The sequence below is a fragment of the Macaca nemestrina genome, chromosome 6, assembly GCF_043159975.1.
Source record: "Macaca nemestrina isolate mMacNem1 chromosome 6, mMacNem.hap1, whole genome shotgun sequence".
NCBI lineage: Eukaryota > Metazoa > Chordata > Mammalia > Primates > Cercopithecidae > Macaca > Macaca nemestrina.
In genome coordinates, this window is record NC_092130.1 from 145,590,282 (window position 1) to 145,611,484 (window position 21,203).

The 21,203-nt window shown below is 36.7% G+C and overlaps 1 protein-coding gene and 2 long non-coding RNA genes across 9 annotated transcripts in view; 2 read left to right on the forward strand and 1 right to left on the reverse strand.

Annotated features, from left to right (window-relative positions):
* Positions 1 to 21,203, reverse strand: part of LOC105473062 (sperm flagellar 2) — a 366,010-nt gene that overhangs the window by 226,222 nt on the left and 118,585 nt on the right. The gene's annotated exons all lie outside the window — the stretch shown is intronic.
* LOC139363906 (uncharacterized) overlaps positions 1 to 21,203 on the forward strand; it is a 236,171-nt gene that overhangs the window by 109,631 nt on the left and 105,337 nt on the right. The window lies entirely within an intron of this gene.
* The window catches only part of LOC105473065 (uncharacterized), a 57,585-nt gene that overhangs the window by 33,801 nt on the left and 2,581 nt on the right, over positions 1 to 21,203 (forward strand). For 6 of the 7 annotated variants that reach the window (XR_011625077.1, XR_982028.3, XR_011625076.1 and 3 more), the window contains 2 exons: positions 2,537 to 2,681; positions 16,888 to 16,960. This is a non-coding gene — a long non-coding RNA (uncharacterized lncRNA). Of the gene's footprint in view, positions 1 to 2,536; positions 2,682 to 16,887; positions 16,961 to 17,502; positions 17,639 to 21,203 lie in introns of those variants that run through there. The other variant, XR_982031.3, reaches the window with a different exon arrangement.

The following is a 21,203-nucleotide window of genomic DNA, read 5'->3' on the forward strand; positions in this document are numbered from 1 at the left end:
TCTGTCTCAAAAATATATATATGTATATACTTTAGATTTTTAATACTCCATGAGTATTAAAATATAGTATTTTAATCATTATCTTAAAATAAAGTGTGTGTTTAGTGCCCAGTGAATTTATGTGTCTTAAGTGTTTGGGAATGCTGTATACATCGTATCTGTGTAAATGGTGTAAAGTTGACTGGAACATGTCCTGTTATGTAGTCCTATATGACAACGTCAGTATACGCTGTGGAGGTTTAGATCAGAAATTCTACAATCAGGCTGCCTGGATTTGAATCTCAGTATTTCAAGTTACTTGATTTCCCCAGCCCTCAGTCTCCTCATCTATAAAATGGGATTGATAACAAGAGCAACTTCCCCATGGGGTTGCTACGCAGATGAAATTAGCTAATATTTGTTGATATTCAACAAAGGCTTATAGCACAGCACCTGGCCACAGTATGTGCCATATAAATAAATGTTTAGTTATTGCCATGACTTTTAATTAATGACATACATTAAAAGTAATGGCAAAAAATGCAATTAGTTTTGCACCAACCTATAAGTAATGCATACCATTAATTAAAAGTCATGTAAAAAAAACCACAATTACTTTTGCACTAACCTATGATAAGTAAAACCAGAGCCACCAGGTGAGATGCCATGAAAAAGCGAGGACCTGAACTGTGAAGCAAACACACTATTGGGAGCAGATCAGAGTGAGTTATTAGTAGAAGAAACAGACACCAGACTTTGGCATTAGAAGGAGTCCTTAGACAAACCTCACACTAAATCATCAAAGCTCAAGAAGATAAAGAGGCTTTAGATCTGAGAGGGAAATGGTATTGGTCCAAACAAAGTCTCACGAAATATATTTCACAGAGACTGAGCTTCTTTCAAACATCTGAAAGAGGCTTTGCCTATACCAGCGGACCCTCTAAGCCCAGCGTCTGCCCTCCAGCTATCACAAATGAGCACCACCACTTGATGGCATTCAAATCACGCACTTTACGCACAAGCATTTCACATGGCTAGATCATTTCCAATGGTATTCTAATGCACTTTAAAATGTATTTGAAATATTTGGGGATACAAAGAAGGCGAGAGATTAAGAAAAGTTATACTACATTTTTTCCAGGGAAAATTTAATTAATATTTGAATAGAAGGAACTCTTATTTACTCTGGCATTTATATTAATCTGTTCCAATCTCATTAAGTAATCTAAAATGCTTTTGAAAGCACCCTTGCTAAGCACTTTATAATAGTTGTGTTAATTAAATATACTCTTTACTAATCTTATTCAAAAATAGGGCCTTGCTAACACATGTTAAATTTATAATTCAGTTTAGCACATATAATTGTATAATTTTTTAAACAACAAGGACTCCTGACCACTGTGTATTCAGAAGTAAATAATGGATTTAATATTTAAAATCAGACACAATTTAATTTCCTGTAATTAAATGTCACAATAGCTACACCTGAGTTGCAATGGAAATTCCTTTGTTTCTAAAGCTTTAGTTAGTTGAGGTAGGAGTTATTTCCTGAATCCAAAGTGTTCTATTGTCTTTTCCAACCAAATACCAAATTGAGTCACCATTTTTACTCTTATTATGTAACTCCAGAATTGTAGGAGTAAACTTTTAGAAGAAGGTTAGCTTTTTAGGATAGTGCACTTCACGTAGTAGGAATTCAGTAAATGTACAGATAATGAGTATAACAAACACTCTTCTATTAGAAGCAAAGCAGAGGAGCACAGCCTTTTAAAGGCCCCAAATAAATTCCCTCTCCTGGGATATTATATAAGAAACCCTGAGACTAAGTACCAGGGACTGGCCTCTTTTTCTTTCAGCTCCTCTTTAAGAACAATGGGAAGAAGTTAAATAGGTATGTTTGCTTTTAGTGAGAGAGTAGCTTGAATTGAATACTTGTACTTCTAATGTGGCATCTCTGTTGAGACCTTGTGAAGTATTTTGTGTACATAAATTTTTAGATAGCCTCTAGCCTAAAACATAAAAAATACAAGGCTATAGACATGTCCCTTGATTCTTTTAAAAGAAAACTTTCATAGAGAGCTTAATCGTGAGTTCATAAAACCTGAGCAGAAAGTTAAAGTTGTTCTGTTTTTCTTTTTTCAAAGGAGATTTTTGATGAGAACATAATTAGTCTTTTGCTCTCCGTGACAATTAGCCCATTTCAAACACCAGTGGGCAAAAGCCAGACAGGAGCAGCCCAAAGGTCACAGCTCAGTCAGAACTGACACCAGTCATGCACATAACACACTTAGCACTGTGCTTGACGCATAGTGAGCCCTTATCAGTAACTACAATAATAGATGATTATTATTTGAGAAGGTAAAGTCTGACACAGTAACTGGGCTTCTTCTCCTTTCCTAACTGCCTTGCTTGTTTATCTTTTCACCTTTATTCTCCTTGCCAAAGGGGTGTTAATTTATTTATTCAACAAATATTGACTGAGTACCTATTCTATGGCAGGCACTGTTTTAAGCACTGGCTGACAATATTCAACTTTCTCTGGGTTCTATAACTCCAGAAATCAGGAACGGTCAAGGAATCACCCCAACCTATTTGTGTTGCTGAAACAGCTTACTGCAAAGAGCCGTCCTTCTTCATATGACTTAGATAAGGTTCAGCGATGACTCCCTGCTTACCTTGTCCCATTCTCTGCCTCATAAACGGTAAGCATCTATGAACTACTTGTTTCCATTGACAAATATGGGCAAAATGCCCACTTATCTGTGTTAACTAAACTTTAGTTAGACTTCTCTCCTTCACTCAGAAAAGAACTGAATTTTGGTGCACTCTCGACCATTGGAATTTGGAAAAACTCCTCTTTCTCTCTTTAATGGCAAGAATCAGCTGACCTCTGGGAAAATATCCCTAATTGATCCTAACACCTGCTCATCTTACTTCTCACACCTGGTTCTTTCCAGGGTCATTTACTCCTTTCTTTAAAATAAAGGGTTTCTTTTTCTTTTTTTTTTCTATCTGACCTTTGTGATGCTTTCAGATCTCATGGCTGGCGTATTCTCTCTATTGCAATATCCATGCCCTTCTTGTTATAGTCCCTTTTCCCTGTTGTAAAATCTCTCTGTACTGAATCCAAATTGTATTTTCTTTTTTTGATGACAGACATTCCAGCAGTAAATAGAGCATCTAAAAATTCTGCCCTCTTGGCACTTACATTCATGGGAAAGACAGACAATAAGAAAAAGCATATTTGTACTCTTGTGATAATTGTTTAGGAGAAAAAATAAAGCAAGGGAAATAGGTATTAAATATGACAGTATCTTAGCACACTTCTGCTGCTATAACAAAATAACTGAGACTGGGTAATTTTTAAGGAACAGAAATTTTTTTCTCACAGTTCCGGAGGTCAGAAAGTTTAAGATCAATGTGCCGGCAGGCCTGGTGTTTGTTGAGAACCCCATTCCCTGCTTCCAAGATGGCACCTTGCAACTGTGTCCTGCAGAGGTGACAAATGGTGTGTCTTCAAAAGGCAAAATGCAGAAGGGTAAAAAGGGGCCTAAGCTAGTTCCCTCCAGTGCTTTTAGAATAAGCAGATTCATTCATGAGCTTAACCGCTTGCACAAAGGCTCTACTTAATACTACCACAATGGGGATTAAGTTTCAACATGAATTTGGAGGGGATACATTCAAATCATGCAGACAGGTCATTGAAATTTTACATAGGGTGACTTGGAAAGGCCTCATGGAGATGAATTTGAGAAAAGCCTGAGGGAAGTAAGGGAGCAGATATCTGAGGGAGGAAGATTAAGCCTTAAAATAAGAACATGCTTAGAATATGCATGGAGCAGTCAAGGAGGTGATGACCTGACAGGAGCTGGAAAATTTAGGGGACTCTCATTTGACTCATTTTGATGGAGTCATGTAATCTTCTGCAATGTGAGTCTTACTTGAGGTGCAAGGGCACTTTTTGAACCCCGTTAATGGTGGTCAGTGGAGAGGTGGTCTTATACTCAGCACCATATTGACTTCTGTTGTGGAGGCTTAATTGACAATAAGATGCCTCCAAGTGGAGTGAGACCTAAGGGGTCAAATTCTTGCTTTCAGGCACAGTATTCTTCAAAGCCCAAGCATTTGACTTTCAAGGCCCTGCTACATATAACTTGGCCACAAATAGTAGATTGGAAAGAGAATCGATGAGGTGCCAGATGGCTTTGCAACCATAAACTGGGAACGGTCCTACTAGCTTGGGGCCAAATAGGGGGAGGAATAAGGGGTCACAAACAGGAAAGTTTCTAAACACACATCTTTTTCTCTTTCTTGGGGCTGAATTGCTGCATATGAGTGGAGTAGAGGATAAGACGTTTGGATAGGTTTGGAAATCTGAGGTCAGATTTCCTTCCTACCTCACTTCTTTTTTGAGGAACTCCAGAGAGTTTTCAAGCTTCTCAGAGTAACCCTGTTCTGCTTGTATTAGTCTGTTCTCATGCTGCTAATAAAGACAAATATAAAACTGGGTAATTTATAAAGGAAAGAACTTTAATTGACTCACAGTTCCACCTGGCTGGGGAGGCCTCACAATCATGGTGGAAGATGAAGGAAGGGTGAAGGGAAATCTTACATGGCGGCCAGCAAAAAAAGATAGCTTGTGCGGGGTAACTCCTGTTTATAAAACCATCAGATCTCACGATACTTATTCACTACCACAAGAATAGTATGAGGGAAACTGCCCCCATGATTCAATTATCTCCCACCAGGTCTCTCCCACAGCGTGTAGGTATTATGGGAGCTAAAATTCAAGATGAGATTTGGGTGGGGACACAGCCAAACCAAATCATTCCACCCTAGGCCTCTCCCAAATCTCATGTACTCACATTTCAAAACCAGTCATGCCTTCCCAACAGTCCCCCAAAGTCTTAGCTTATTCCAGCATTAACCCAAAAGTCCAAATACAAAGTTTCATCTGAGACAAGGCAAGTCCATTCTGCCTATGAGCCTGTAAAATCAAAAGCAAGTTAGTTACTTCCTAGATACAATGGGGATACAGGCATTGGGTGAATACATCCATTACAAATAGGAGAAATTGGCCAAAATGAAGGGGCTACAGGCCCCGTGCAAGTCCAAAATCCAGCAAAGCAGTCAAATCTTAAAGCTCCAAAATAATCTCCTTTGACTCCATGACTAACATCCAGGTCATGCTGATGCAAGAGGTGGGTTCCCATGGTCTTGGGCAGCTCTTCCTGTGGGGGTGTGCAGGGTACAGCCTCCCTCCCAGCTGCTTTCATGGGCTGACGTTGAGTGTCTATGGCTTTTCCAGGCACATAGTGCCAGCTGTCAGTGGATCTACTATTCTGTTGTCTGGAGGATTGTGGCCCTCTTCTCACAGCTCTACTAGGCAGTGCTCCAGTGGGAACTCTGTTTGGGGGCTCTGACCTCACATTTCCCTTCTGCACTGCCCTAGCAGAGGTTCTTCATGAGGGCCCTGCACCTGCAGCAAACTTCTGCCTCGACTTCCAGGGGTTTCCATACATGCTATGAAATCTAGGTGGAGATTCCCAAACCTCAATTCTTGACTTCTGTGAACTTGAAGGCTCAACACCATGTGGAAACTGCCAAGGCTTGGGACTTGTACCCTCTGAAACCATGGTCCCGAGCTGTACCTTGTCCCTTTTAGCCACAGCTGGAGTAGTTGGGATGCAGGGTACCAAGTACCTACACTGCATATAGGAAAGGGACCCTGGACCTGGCCCACAAAACCATTTTTATCTCCTATGCCTCAGGGCTTGTAATGGGAGGGGCTGCCATGAAGACCTCTGATATGCCCTGGAGACATTTTCCCAATTGTCTTGGTGATTAACACTCAGCTCCTCATTACTTATGCAAATTTCTGCAGCCAGCTTGAATTTCTTCACAGAAAATTGAATTTTCTTTTCTATCTCATTGTCAGGCTGCAAATCTTTCAAACTTTTATGCTCTACTTCCCTTGTAAAACTGAATGCCTTTAACAGCATTCAAGTCACATCTTGAACGCTTTGCTGCTTAGAAATTTCTTCTGCCAGATGTCCTAAATAATCTCCCCCAAGTTCAAAGATTCCCCACAATATACATAGTCTAGAAAAGTACAGAAAAATAAGCAAAAGCCCTCTCCAGCTCCTGTGAATTGAGAGGAAATTGCTGAGAGTGGACCACAGCCCTAGAGTGCTCTCAGTCTCAGGTTGAGGAAGATATAGATCTTTACAGGCCTGCACTTGCAGAGATATTCCTGCATATGCACTGAGACTTAATGGAGGAAGACAGCAGGGTCTATGCCAAGGACCATAGACTAGCAACCTTTCTCCCGGTGACAATATATGAGCTAAAGCTTAGGAATCTTACAGGGAGAAGAGGGGCAGAGAGATTAAAGGAAGCCTTGATTTCGCTGAGTTTATAAGCAAAGTGACTGAGATAAATTCAATTTACTGTTAATTGATTGGACTAGGTTTTCTATAATCATGTGAAATATGATCTTACATAGAGATTAAGGTTTTACTCCCTAAGCATGTGGTCTGAAAGACTGAACTATTTACATTATTTTACAGTACTAATTACTTTTATTAGTAGTAAGTAGTAAATTCATCTCACAGTGTAGCTGTCTTTCAGCAGAACACCTCTAGTACTGATGTTCAGCTCTTTAATTTGGAGTATTCATCCCCAAGTTAAACATCCTCTTGTTTGGCTATTAGTCATCTTGTGTCTTCCCCATGAGAATCTCCTTGAGGCATTCCCTCACATTGGCCAGAAGGAGACCTACTCCTGTAGTCAAGAAGAATGAAGCATCAATAGTATCGACAGTGTCTCACTGCACAATTCCAGGATTGTATTCTATTTAAATGATGACTTATGCAAAGTCAATTTGCTCTCCATCAGTCAGCTACTCTTTGATAATCTTGATATTTGATTTCCATTCATCATTTTTAATGCATATTTTATACTATATATGAAAATTATTATTTTAATTTTTGCCTATGTGTTATAATTTTCATAACAATTTATCTTTTAGATAATTTGTATACTTACAAGAATTTGCTATTTAAAAATATAATGGGACACACATTATTTTGTACAATTATTTCTTCACATGTTGAATTGTTGCATTAGGATAAATTCCCAGAAATAGGTCAAAGGGTATGGACATTCTCAAGGCTTTTAATGTTTAGCTAGAAATTGTTTTCCAGGAATATTGTTCTGATTTACTCTCCCATTAACTCTGTATGAGAGTGGCCTTTTCACTGCAATATAGCCAGTATTGAGAAATCTCATTTACCAAATGGCAAAAAGTCAGAGATTAAGCTTGTCATTGAGTTGGAGGAAGTAAAATTTTGTACATTTCAGAAGGGACAATCTGTCATTGTCTTTCTGAAATAACATTAGACATGCCATTAATGCATGCAAGGGCATTAGAAACATGCACGCCATTGAACTAGCAATTTCAATTATATAATTTTTTTTATAAAGCATATTTGACTGTAAAAGTTAAATGGAGAGCATGTGCAAAAGGAGCATTTAAGAATGTTTATAATGGTTTTGGAAAAATTGTTTTTGACTTTCTAAGCACATAATTATATCATCTACAAGCTAATTTTTTCCCCCTTTTTGAATGTTTGCATATTTTTCTTGTATGATGGTATTGGCTACAGTGCCATCTTTGTGGACACTGGCTGAGGTTGCTGCAGTGGTCAGTGGCATTCATAACACTTGTGTAGTTCCTAGAGGCAACATTATGAGATCTGGAGAAATACGCCAAATGATAAATCAAAACAGTTCAATAATATGGTCTTGTCTTTGTAAAACTCATGTTTTAAAGGAAGGGCTGTCCAGGTACCAGGGCTTCTGCCTATAATACCCAACACTTTGAGAGGTTGAGGAGGGAGGATCACTTGAGCCCAGGAGTTTGAGACCAGCCTGGGCAATATAGTGAGGCCCTGTTTCCACAAAATACAAAATTAAAAATATATTATCCAGGCATGGTTGTGTGTTCCTGTGGTCCCAACTACTCAGGAAGCTAAAGTGGGAGGATTGCTTGAGCCTGGCAGATGAAGGCTGCAGTCAGCCCTGATTATGTCATTACACTCTAGCCTGGGCAACTGAGCAAAAACCCCATCTCTAAATAAATAAATGGCCAATAAAATTCTTATTTCTATGTTTATTAAACTATAATCACTGGTCTCAAAATTTGCCAAAATTAATTATAATTACTATTAATATTTTCTTTCTTTTTTTTTTTTTTTTTAAGAGACAGGATCTTGCTTTGTCACCTAGGTTGGTGTGCAATGGTGTGATCATACCTCACTGCAGCCTCAAACTCTTGGGTTCCAGCAATCCTCCTGCATCAGCCTCCTGAATAGCTAGGACTACAGGCAGCCACCACTGTACCCAGCCTATTTTTTATTATATATTGACAAACTATAGTTGTACATATTTATGAGGCTGAAAGGGATGTTATGATTTTTGAATACAGTGTGGAATGATTAAATCAAGCTAATTAACCTATCCATTGCCTCAATATTTAGTACTTTTTGTGATGAGAACATTTGAGGTTTACTCTTTTAGTGATATGGAAATGTACAGTACTCAGTTATTACCTATATTCACCACACTGTGCAATAGATTTCACAATAAAGCAAATATGCCTCTTATCCAATTGAGACTTTGTACTCTACTTTTTATTTCCTCCATTTGGCTACCCCTCAGCCTCTAGTAGCAACCATTCAACTTTCTGCTTCTATGAGTTCAATTGTTCACTTGTAAGATTTTTCACTTGTAAGATTTCACTTGTAAGATTTTCACCTGAAGATTCCACTTGTAAGTGAGAGCATGCAGTATTCATCTTGTGTTTAGCTTAACTCACTTCGCATAATGTTCTCCAATTCCACTCATGTTGTCACAAATGACAGAATTTCTTTTTAAGGCTGACTAGTATTCCATTGTGTATATATAACAATTTTCTTCATTCATTCATCCATTTATGGACATTTACATTGATTCCATAATTTGACTATTGTAAGTAGTGCTGCATTGAACATGGGGGTGGCAGACATCTCTTGAACATACGATTTCATATCTTTCAGATACATGCCCAGAGGTGCAATTGCTGGATCATATGATAATTCCTTCTTCTTAGTTTTGTGAGGAACTTATACACAGTTCTCCATAGTGGTTGTACTAATTTACATTATTTACACCAACAGTGCCCATGGGTTCCCTTTTCTCCACATCCTTGCCAATAGTTTTCTTTTGTCTCTTTGGTAATAAACATTTTAACAGGTGTGAGGTGATGCCTCATTGTGGTTTTAATTTGCATCTCCCTAATGATTAGTGATGTTGACTATGTTTTCATGTATGTGTTACTCATTCATATGTCTTCTTTTGAGGAATGTCTATTCAGATGCTTTGCCCATTTCTTAATCAGATTATTTGCTTTATTTTTATAGAGTTGAGTTCCTTATGTATTTTAGATATCAATCTCATATTACATGTATGGCTTGCAAATCTTTTCTTCCAATCTGTAGGTTGTCTCTGAGCTCTGTTTGTTTCCTTTGTTGTGCAGAAGCTTTTTATTGTGATGAAACCGAGATTTTGTTGCCAGTGCTTTTAGCATTAAATTTAAAAAAAAAAAAAATCATACTATAAGTCAATGTTATGTAGTTTTTTCCTATTTCTCTTCTACTAGTTTTACAGTTTCAGGTTTTATGTTTAAGTCTTCAATCTATTTTGAGTTGAATTTTGTCTATGGTGTGAGATAAAGATCTAATTTTGTTATTTTGCATATGGATATCCAGTTTTATCAATACCGTTTATTAAGAGACTATATTTTTCCCATTGTATATTCTTGACAACTCTGAAAAAAATCAATTGATCATAAATGCATGGGTTTATTTCTGTGCTCTCTATTTGTTCCATTGCTGAATATGCCTACTTTTATGCCAGCATCCTGCTGTTTTAATTACCATAATCTGTAATATAGTTTGGAATCAGGTAGTATGATGTCTCCAGATTTGTTCTTTTTGCTCATGATTGCCTTGACTATTCAAGATTTTTGGTTGTTTCATATGAATGTTAGAATTGTTTTTCCTATATCCATGAAAAATGACACTGGAATTTTAATAAGATTGCATTGAATCTATAGATCACTTTGAGTAGTATAGAAATTTTGACAATATTAATTCTTCTACTTTATAAACATGAATTATCTTTCTGTTTATTTGTGTCATTGACAATTTTTTTCATTAATGTTTTATAGTTTTTGGTGTACAGGTCTTTTATCTCCTTAGTTAAATTTACTCTCAAGTTTTTTAGTTTTTGGTAACTATTATGAGTGAGATCGTTCTCTTAATTTCTTTGTCAGAAATCTTGTTGTCAGTGTAGAGAAATGCTATTGATTTTTGTGTGCTGGTTTTGTATTCTGCAATTTTGCTGAATTTGCTTATCAGTTCTAACAGTGTTTGGTGGATTTGGGGGGGTCTTTTACATATAAAGATCATGTTAGCAGCAAGTAGTGAGCATTTCACTTCTTTCTTCCCTATGTAAATGTCATTTTTTTTCTTCTTGTTTTTTTGCCTTGGCAGGGACTTTTAATACTATGGTGAAAAGAAGTGGCAAGTATGAGCATCCTTGTCTTGTTCTGTATTTTAGAAGAAAGGTTTCCAGTTTTAAACCACTGCATATAATGTTGGCTATGAGCTTATAATAGATGACCTTTATTGTGTTGAAGTACGTATCTTTTATGTCTAATTTGTTGAGTATTTTTTATCATGAAACAAGATTGAATTTTGTTAAATGCTTTTTCTGCATCTAATGATATGATCATGTTATTTTTGTAACTGATTCTGTTAATGTGGTGTGTCATGTTTACTGATTTGTAAACATTGAACCATCCTTGCATTCACTTGATCACGGTAAATGATCCTTTTGATGTGTTGTTGTTGAATTTAGTTTGCTGGTATTTTGTTGAGGATGTTTACATCTGTGTTCATCAAGGATATTGGCCTGTAGTTTTCTTTTCTTGTGGTGTCTTTGTCTGGCTTTCACATCTGGTATTCATTTTTAAAAAATGTTTTGTAAGATTCAACAGTGAAAACATCAGACCAGGGATTTTCTTTGATGGAAAACATTTTATTACTAACCAAATATCCTTGCTTGTTATTGTTCTATTCAGATTTTCTATTTCTTTGTGATTCAGTCTTGGTAACTTGTATATGTCTAATAATTTATTCATTTATTCTTTAATTTTTTGTGTTATCTAATTTTTTGATAAATGTTATGAATTTTTGATATGTTATCTAATTTTTTGGCATATAATTTTTCACAATAGTCTTGTGATTGTATTTCTGTGGTATCAGTTTTAGTCTCCACTTTCATTTCTGGTTTTATTTATTTGAGTCTTTTCTCTATTTTTGTTAGTCTAAGAAATGTTTGTTGATTTTATCTTTTCCAAAAACAACTATAAGTTTAGTTTATCTTTTGTATTATTTTCTAGTCTCTATTTCATTTATTTCTGCTCTAATTTTTGTTATTTCTTTTCTTCTGCATTGGGCTTAGCTTATTTTTCTTTGTCTATTTCCTTGAGATATAGCATTAGGCTATTTGTGATCCTTTTTCTTCTTTGATGTAGGTATTTATTGTTATAATTTTTTTTTTCAGAACTGCTTTCGCTGTATCCCATAAGTTTAAATGTTAGTTTCTATTTTTCTTTATTTCAATATATTCTTACATTTATTTTGTAATTTCTTCATTGATCCATTGGTTATTCAGGAGCATGTTGCTGAATTTCCATGTATTTTGTGAATTTTCTGAAATTCTTTCTGTTATTCATTTCTAGTTGTATCCCATTGTGATCAGAAAATATAATTTCCATGCTTTCAATCTCAAATTTTCTAAGACTTACCTCGTGGTCTAACATATGATCTATCCTGGAGAATGTTTTGTATGCATTTGAGAAGAGTGTGTATCATGTTGTTATTGTTTGGAATGTTCTGTATGTGCATGTTAGGGCCATTTGGTCTAAAGCGTTCTTTAAGTCCAATGTTTCCTTATTAATTTCTGTCTGCATGATCTGTCTAATATTAAAAATTGTGTACTGAAGTCCTCTAGTATTATTGTATTATAATCTGTCTCTCCCTTTATATAATCTTTGATATTTGCTGTATATATTTAGGTATTCTGCTGTTGGATTAATATATATTTACAATTGTTATATACTCTTAATGAATCAACTCCTTTATCATTTTATAATATCCTTGACTCTTTTCATAGCTTTCAATTTAAAGTCTATTTTGTGTGATATAAGTATTGCTACCCTGCTCTCCTTTGGTTTCTAGTTGTGTAGAATATCTTTTTCCATTCTTTCACTTTCAGGCTATGTGTGTCCTTAAAAGAAAAGTGATTCTTGTAGGCAGCATATTATTAGGGTTTTTTTTTTTTGGTTTTGTTTTTTTATCCAATCATTCACTCTGTGTCTTTTGATTGAGAAATTTAATTCATTTACATTCAAGGTAATTATTGATAGGTAAGAACTGACTACTTTCATTTTGTTAATTGTTTTAGAGTTGTTTTAAAGATACTTTGTTTCTGTCTTCCTCTTTATTTATCTTCCTTTATGGTTTGATGGTTTTCTGTACTGGTAGTTTTAAATAAATTTTATTTTTGTTTTGAGCATCTCTTATAGATTTTTGCTTTACGGTTACCATCATGTCTAAATAGAATATCTTATGCTTATAATAGTCTGTTGCAAGTTCATACTACCCTCCCTTCCATTTTATGTTTTTGATATCTGAATATAAATCATTCGGCAATGTGTATCCCTTGACAATGTATTTTAGCTATAGTTGTTGCTAATAATTTTGTCCTTTAACTGTCATACAAGGGATGAAATTACTTTACACGCCACCATTACAGTCCTAAAGTTTTCTGAATATTGTTCTGTATTACTTGATATGGTTTGGCTGTGTTCCCACCCACATCTCATCTTGAATCATAATTCCCACAATTCCCACAGGTTGTGGGAAGAACCCGATGGGTGGTGATCGAATTAGGGGTGCAGGTCTTTCTGCGATGTTCTTGTGATAGTGAATGAGTCTCATGAGATCTGATGGTTTTAAAAATGGGAGTTTTCCTGCACAAGCTCTCCCTTTGACTGCTGCCATCCATGTAAGATATGACTTGCTCTTCCTTGCCTTCTGCCATGATTATGAGGCCTCTCAAGCCATGTGAAATTTTAAGTTCATTAAACCTGTTTCTTTTGTAAATTGCTCAGTCTTGGATATGTCTTTCTTAGCAGTGTGAAAATGAACTAATATGGTTAATTGGTACCAGTAGAGTGTGGTGTTGCTGAAAAGATACCCAAAAATGTGGAAGTGACTTTGGACCTGGCTAACAGGCAGAGGTTGGAACAGTTTGGAGGACTCAGAAGAAGACAGGAAAATGTGGGAAAGTTGGGAACTTCCTAGAAACATGTTAAGTGGCTTATGCTCAAAATGCTGATAGTGATATGGACAATAAAATCCAGGTTGAGGTGGTCTCAGATTGAGATGAGAAACTTGTTGGGAACTGGAGAAAAGGTGACTCGTATTATGTTTTAGTAAACAGACTGGTAGCATTTACTCCTGCTCTAAAGATTTGTGGAACTTTGAACTTGAGAGAAATAATTTAGGGTATCTGGAGAAGAAATTTCTAAGCAGCAAAGCATTCAAGAGGTATCTTGGGTGCTGTTAAAGGCATTCAGTTTTAAAAGGGAAACAGAGCATAAAAGTTTGAAAAATTTGCAACTTGGCAATGCTAGAAAATCCCATTTTCTGAGGAGGAATTCAAGCTGGCTGCATAAATTTCCATAAGTAATTAGGAGCTGAATGTTAATTACCAAGACAATGGGGAAAATGTCTACACAACATGTCAGAGACCTTTGCAGCAGCCCCTCCCATTGAGGGGAAGAAAAACTGTTTCCGGGCTGGGCCGAGGGTTTCTGTGCTATGTACAGTCTAGAGAGTTGGTGCCCTGCGTCCCAGTCACTCCAGCTGTGACTGAAAGGGGCCAAGGTACAGCTTGGGCCATGACTTCAGAGGGTCCAAGCCCCAAGCGTTGGCAGTTTCCATGTGGTATTAAGCCTGCAGGTGCACAAAAGCCAAGAATTCAGGTTTGGGAACCTCTATCTAAATTTCAGAGGATGTATGGAAATGCCTGGATGCCAAGCAGAAGTTTGCTGCAGGTGCGGGGCACTCAAGAGAACCTCTGCTAGGGAAGTGCAGAAGGAACATGTGAGGTCAGAGCCCCCACACAGAGTCCCTACTGAGTCACTGCCCAGTGGAGCTATGAGAAGAGGGCTGCCATCCTCCAGATCCCAGAATAATAGATTCACCGACAGCTTGCACCAGTGTGGTTGGAAAAGCCACAGACACTCAATGTCAGCCTGTGAAAGTAGCCAGGAGGGAGGCTGTACCTGCCAACCCACAAAGCTGCTCAAGACCATGGGAACCCACCTCTATGTCAAATGTCAGACATAGAGTCAAAGGAGATAATTTTGGAGCTTTAAGATTGGACTGCCCTGCTGGATATTGGACATGCATGGGGCCTGTAGCCCCTTCGTTTTGGTCAATTTCTCCTATTTACAATGGCTGTATTTACCCAATGGCTGTACTCCCATTATATCTAGGAAGTAACTATCTTGCTATTGATTTTACAGGCTTATAGGCAGAAGGGACTTGCCTTGTCTTAGATGAGACATTGGACTGTGGACTTTCGAGTTAATGGGTTAAGACTTTGGGGGACTGTTGGGAAGGCATGATTCATTTTGAAATGTGAGTACATAAGATTGGGAGGGGCCAGAGTGGAATGATATGGTTTGGCTGTGTCCCCACCCAAATCTCATTTTGAATTGAAACTCCCACAATTCCCACATGTCATGGGAGGAACCCAGTGGGAGGTGATTAAATTATGGGGAAGAGTATTTCCTCTTCTGTTTTCTTTTTAGTGAATGAATTTCATGAGATCTGATGGTTTTAAAAATGGGAGTTTCCCTCCACAAGCTTGCTCTTTGCCTGCTGCCATCCATAATGTGACTTGCTCCTACTTGCCTTCCACCATGATTATGAGGCCTCCCCAGCCATGTGGAACTATAAGCTCATTAAGCCTCTTTCCTTTGTAAATCGCCCAGTCTCAGGTATTTCTTTATCAGCAGTGTGAAAATGGACTAATACATTACTTATACTATTAGATTTTGTATTTTCATAAGTTTTATGTTATTTATTAGCAGCTTTTTCTTTAAGTTGTAAAAAACTTCTTTAGAAATTTCTATGTGGCAAGCCTAGTGATGATAAAATAATTTTTGCCTAGTAAGCAGTAGTTTATCTTGGAAACTTTTTACTACTTTTTTGTTTCTGAAAGATAGCTTTGTTTAGTAAGGCATTCCTGATTCGCAGGTTTTTCCTTCAGCATTTTGAATATATCGTCTCTCTCTCTCCTGGCCTGTAGAGCTTCTTCTGAAAAGTCTGCTGATAGTCATATTGAGACTCCTTTGTATATGATGTATTTCTTATCTTTTGCTTCTCTAAGAATTTTTTTTTTTGTGTTTGAATTTGATAGTTTGATAATTATATGTTCTGGAGAATTTCTCTTTGAGTTGAATTTAATTGATTTTCTCTGTACTTTCTGTACCTGAATGTTCACTTCTTTCCTCAAATTAGAGGAATTTTTATCCATTATACCTTTAAGTAAGTTTTCTCCTCATTTCTGTTTCCTTTTTTAATGCCTACTATGCATGAGTTAGATCTCTTTATGATGTCCCATAAATTTGTAGACTTTCTGCATTCTTTTTCATCCCTGTTGTTGTTGTTGTTCCTCTGATTAGGTAATTTCAAATGTTTTATCTTCAAGTTCACTGATTTTTTTTTTCTTCAGCCTGATTGTGCTAGCCATTAAAGCTTTCTTTTGCAATATTTAGTTCAGTCATTATATTCTTCACCTCTAGGATTTCTATTTGATGTTTTCTTATTATTTCTATTTCTTTGTCAAACTTCTCATGTGGTTTGGGTATTGTTCTTCAAATTACATTTAATTTTTATTTGTATATTTCTGAAGTTCACTGAATTTTTTAAAGAGAATTATTCTGACTTATTTTTCAGTCATTTCATACATCTACCTTTTTTAAGAGTTTATGGTTTGAGTTTTGTTAGTTTCTTTGGAAGGTGTCATGATTTCCTCAATCTTTGTAATTCTTAAGTCCTTGCATTGGCATTTATGCACTTGAAGAGATGGCCACATTTTCCTGCTTTTACAGGAGTTCTCTGGTAGGGATAAGCTTTCACTCATTAGTCTTGCATATGATTCTGAATGAGTCAGCTGGTGATGACCCTGGGCAAGCAGAGTTTGGTTTCAAGTTCCTTGTATAGTTGGGATACTACTATTTTTTTTTTTTCTAAATTTGGGTGGGGTAGTTAGCTAGGTTTTGCTGTCCAGCAAAACACCTGGCTGAGCTCTGCTATTAAGCTGAGCTACTGTTACAAGCACTGCACTTGCCTCTGATCTGGCTGGGCCACAGGGTGTATTTATGGAGAAAAGGTAATGCTATTTGACTTCAGTAGTTGCATAGAGTTGCAGAAGGGGCCCCAAGTTAAATAGATCAGGATGGATGGAATAACTGCCATTGCCAGAAGAAATGCATTGTTGAGATTTGCCTTCCTCCCTAGGAAACTTCTAGAAATAAGCTCTGAAGCTGAGGGGAGCCCTGATTAAACTTTCAGGTGTGGCAGATCTAGCATCTGCTTGTTGTGGGAACTTGCTGCAGATTTTCTCTCACCCTGTGTAGGATCCTGGGGTAAGGTCCAAGACTGGGTCTGGAGAGTAGCTGTCTAGGAATTCAAGCCAGTTAACATTCTCTACCTCTTCTAGGAGTGATCAGCTTGGATTTGTGAGTGAGCTATGCTGTTAGCTGATATCTCTGATGGAACTCTGCTGCTTCCAGGTATATTGAGCTTTTACCAAAATCTGCATGCTATTCTCTGGGGACTCCATCTTCTTGCTTTATTTCTTTCTGACCCCAGGTGGCTCAGCTGTGGTTTTGTCCTATGTTCCCCATTCCTTATGAGGTGAGAACAGGAGTTGGACTTCCTAGAAACTGTCTCAGAAAGCTAGGGAACCTGAATGTCCATCAACCTGGTTCTCTTTTCTCACTATAGAAACTGTGGGCCCTGAGGAATCTTCTCTGTGTGGCACAGTTCTGACTTAGGGGAGGAGGGGCAATACAATGAAAGCCAGACCGTTTCTCCCACCTTTTAATTTTGTCCACTTTTGTAGAACACACAGGTGACTCAGGCTTATTTCCACATGTCAAGGTGTTCATCAAGGTGTTTTTGTGTGTGAATAGTGGCTAGTTGAAATTTCTTCCAGGGTAGGAGTGATGAAGTCTAGGACTTCCTATTTTACCATCTTGCATTAGCATTTTAAATATTTTTTAAAATGTCAACCAAAGTAATTTACTGTAATCAACTTTGTTTTTATTCTCAGGAAAATGGATTTCTGACCTCAGCTATAGTCATTTGTTATATGACTATAATAATTTGCTTTATTAAAAGTCGTCATAAAATAAAACGTGAAAGTTTTTTCATTTTTACATAATTTTATATATTTTACCACTGGTAAATATTAATGACATTTAAAAAAAATTAAAGAGAGTTTTAAACACATTAAGTTTGTTACTCTTGGAAGTCCATTTAAACATATAGCAACTCTTTGCTGGTTCTCTTTGCCAGTACCCCTCAGAGTCCCTGTGCCCCTCAGAGTCAAATTAAACTATTTCTAAGTTAACGGACCCCTTCACTACTCAAAATGTAGTCTTTGAACCAGCAGCATCATTTCCTGGGAACTTTTGAAAATGTAAATACTCAACCCTCCCCAAGACCTGCTAAATAGGAATCATTAGTTTACATTTTCCATAGGATCCATATGTACATTAAGGCTTGAGAAGCACTGAGCCAGGAGTGATGACAATAGGCACTTTCAATTTTCTTCTACTTTGTTGTTTTTGATTTGATGAACCCTCTTTAAACCTGTCCTTGTGGGTCAAAACAACTGGTATAATGCTTTTCTGCCCAACCTGAAAGCAATTTTGTTTTCTTTGACAAGGAGGCAAATGCAGCTGCATGATTTCAAACTAAAAAAGTCAAGAAAAAGTTGAAGTTTTCCTGAATAATTCAAAGGTGGGAAGAAAAGTCACAAACAGATAATTGCTTAAGTATTATCTGTCAGAACTAGATATGTTGTTCAAGTAATACGATTTCTTCTTTTTATCTACCAGATCATATTAAACAAAAACACACATTCCTTTACATAAACACTGACTACATCATAGCATGTGGATGACATTTTATACTGCCAGAGCTTCTTTTGGATGAAAATGGGTTCTTTCAAAACTATACTTTAAAAAATATGAATATTTGAAGTAGAACAATTCAGAAAAATAACATGATACCTCTTGACTACTTATACTAAAAACATCTGGTGGAAAATAACCCTAGTTTAAAAAAGCAGATGGAAAATATTCTTCTGGAAATTAATGTTGATAAAGAAATCTTTCTGATCCTTGCAAGAATTTCACTATGTGCACAGCTGTAAACAGAATAATGTGGAAAAAAAGGTATTATTTTCTTTTCCTATGAGTCCAGCAGAAGTAATCACTTCACTAATTTTTTTAATCTGTGAGTAGATAAGTAGAAGTCTTTAAAATAAAATATTCCACTGATTTATTTTTTTCTGAGAGAAATTCTTGTCGGCACTCTAAAAAGTTGGATTTTCTGTAGTTTTGGCAGAATAAGAGAGCTACAAATCACTTGACATTCGTCTTTTTATTTCTTTAACATTACAAAGCCAAATGCCCCTCTTTTTTGCAACTGGAGTGGACTTTCAAGTGATAGAATGCAGGGAAAATGACATTGTGTAACTCCTAGGGCTAGTCTGAAGAAACTGTGTAGTTCCTGCCTTGCCCACTTAAAATCCATGGTGTCTGAATGCTTCCCATTGGGATATCCCTCTCAGGACCCAGCAGCCATGCTGTGAGAAACCCGGGTCATATGGAAGACATTATGTTCAATTGCTCTAGTTGACAGCCCCAGCTGAGTGAGCCATTTTGGAAGTCGAGCGTTCAGATAACTGGGGTCCCAGCCAATATCCAACTGCAACGTTCTGAGAGACAAGTGAGAATCCGTAGCTGAGCTTTTTAAAAATTCCTCACGGCAAAATTATAAGCAAAATAAGATGGTTGCTTTAAAATGCTAAATTTTGAGGTAATTTCTTTTTTAGCAATAGATAAAACACCAACGAATGCCCAAAATCTCTTGTACATAGAGACCATTGTTTCCTTCCTGTTGCACTATATGTTTCATAGTATTGACTATTCAGCACAAATATTAGTGATAACTTTGATCATAAATATATTTTCCAGTTGCTAAAATGTCATTTTCCTAATTTCATTTTGTTTTTCAAATCTTACTAACCATATTGAGTTGAAAGACAGCAAAAATGATTTGAGAGAGGATTGTTGGTACTGGCAGGATAGAATTTGTAGAGTGAAGGCAACAGTTTTGGCTACCTGAACCCATGAAAAGGCCAGGTACAACTGACCGAAGAGGGTTATCTAAGAAGCAAGCAATAATTGATGAATGGGAGAACAAAGTCATTGTTGGCTACTTTTATAGAAGTCGCTTCTGAAAATGACATCATGCCACAATTTCCTTCAAAGCAAAATGTTTTCCCAAAAATTATAACAAAAACGTATTTTTCATGAAAGCAGGCCAACTATTTTCAACTATTAACTTGTGCTGAACTCTACCACATGGATAAAGGGATTTCTAATTTGAAATTAAAGTTCGTTGCTAAAGTGGCAGGCTAGTTTCAGGTTGCAACTGGGAATTCTCGACTTAAATCATGACTGAATCAAGAATCAGAAGACTTCAAATATTTTGTGCCATTTTTTGCTAGAGTCCAAATCTATCCTTCCTACCCCTGCAAACTGGCTTCATCTATCTACTACACTATCTAACTATAGGACATACTAGAGGCTTATAATCTAAAATTATTTTTCCTTTTGGTCCTCACCTAAACCACATTTAGGCATATTTTAATTATATATTTTTTAACCTTAATCTATTAGTTTCATTTTACTTTAACATAAGTCTATTATGGGAGGAAACCAATTAAAACTACCAAAAGGTGTTCATATATGAATTGATGGCAGAAGAACAGGTGTATGTAATCATACATATAACAGGAAAAAAACAAAAATGAAAGAACAGTACAGTCTTTTTAATGAATGTGATCTATGTTTGTTTGTTTTTTTAGGGAAACAGGATTTTTTTAAAAAAATTTATTCCCATAGGTTTTTGGGGAACAGGTGGTAGTTACATGAGTAAGTTCTTTAATGGTGATTTGTGAGACTTTCTTGTACCCATCACCTGAGCAGTATACATGGAATCCAATTTGTAATCTTTTATCCCTCACCCTGCACCTACCTTTTCCCTTGGGCCCTCAAAGTCCATTGTATCATTCTTATGTTTAGAAACATTCTTAAGTAGGGCTTCGGCATTCTGGGTTTATACTGCATGGGAGCAGCTAATGAGTGCTCACATGATTTCTGCTGGCTTGTAAAGTGGTGATTTTCTCATGAGAGATAGCCCTATTGCCCATGAAATTCTTGCTGCTGCTTTCCCCAGGAGTGGCTCCGAGATTAATTGGACTGTATTCTGCAGGGGGAGGGTTAAAGGCAGAGGTATTGCCTTGTTGAGAACTGAGCTTGGTAGAAGGCAAATAGATTCCCAGAAGCATAACTCATAGCAGTGTGCCATAGTTACTACTGAGAAATTGCAGCGCTTTTGAAGAAAAGAGAAAAAAGATTAGCTCAATTAAGACACCATCTTCACATCAATGAGACAGAAATAGAGAGGCAAAGAGTGAACCTAATATAGGTGACAGGTATATTCAACATGTAAAAACACTCTTCATTTAAAATTACCTTAGTCAGGTTCAGATGCCAACCATTAAATATGACTACCACTAAAGCAACAATGAAAAGAAACGTAAGAAGTAACATAATAGAATGATAAAACAATCCAATTATCTAAATATGTTTTGATTCCCTGATATTTATAATATAGATAATAATCATTAAACCTTGAATTTTATGGTGTCTCCATGTCTCCAACTGAGGCTTCTTT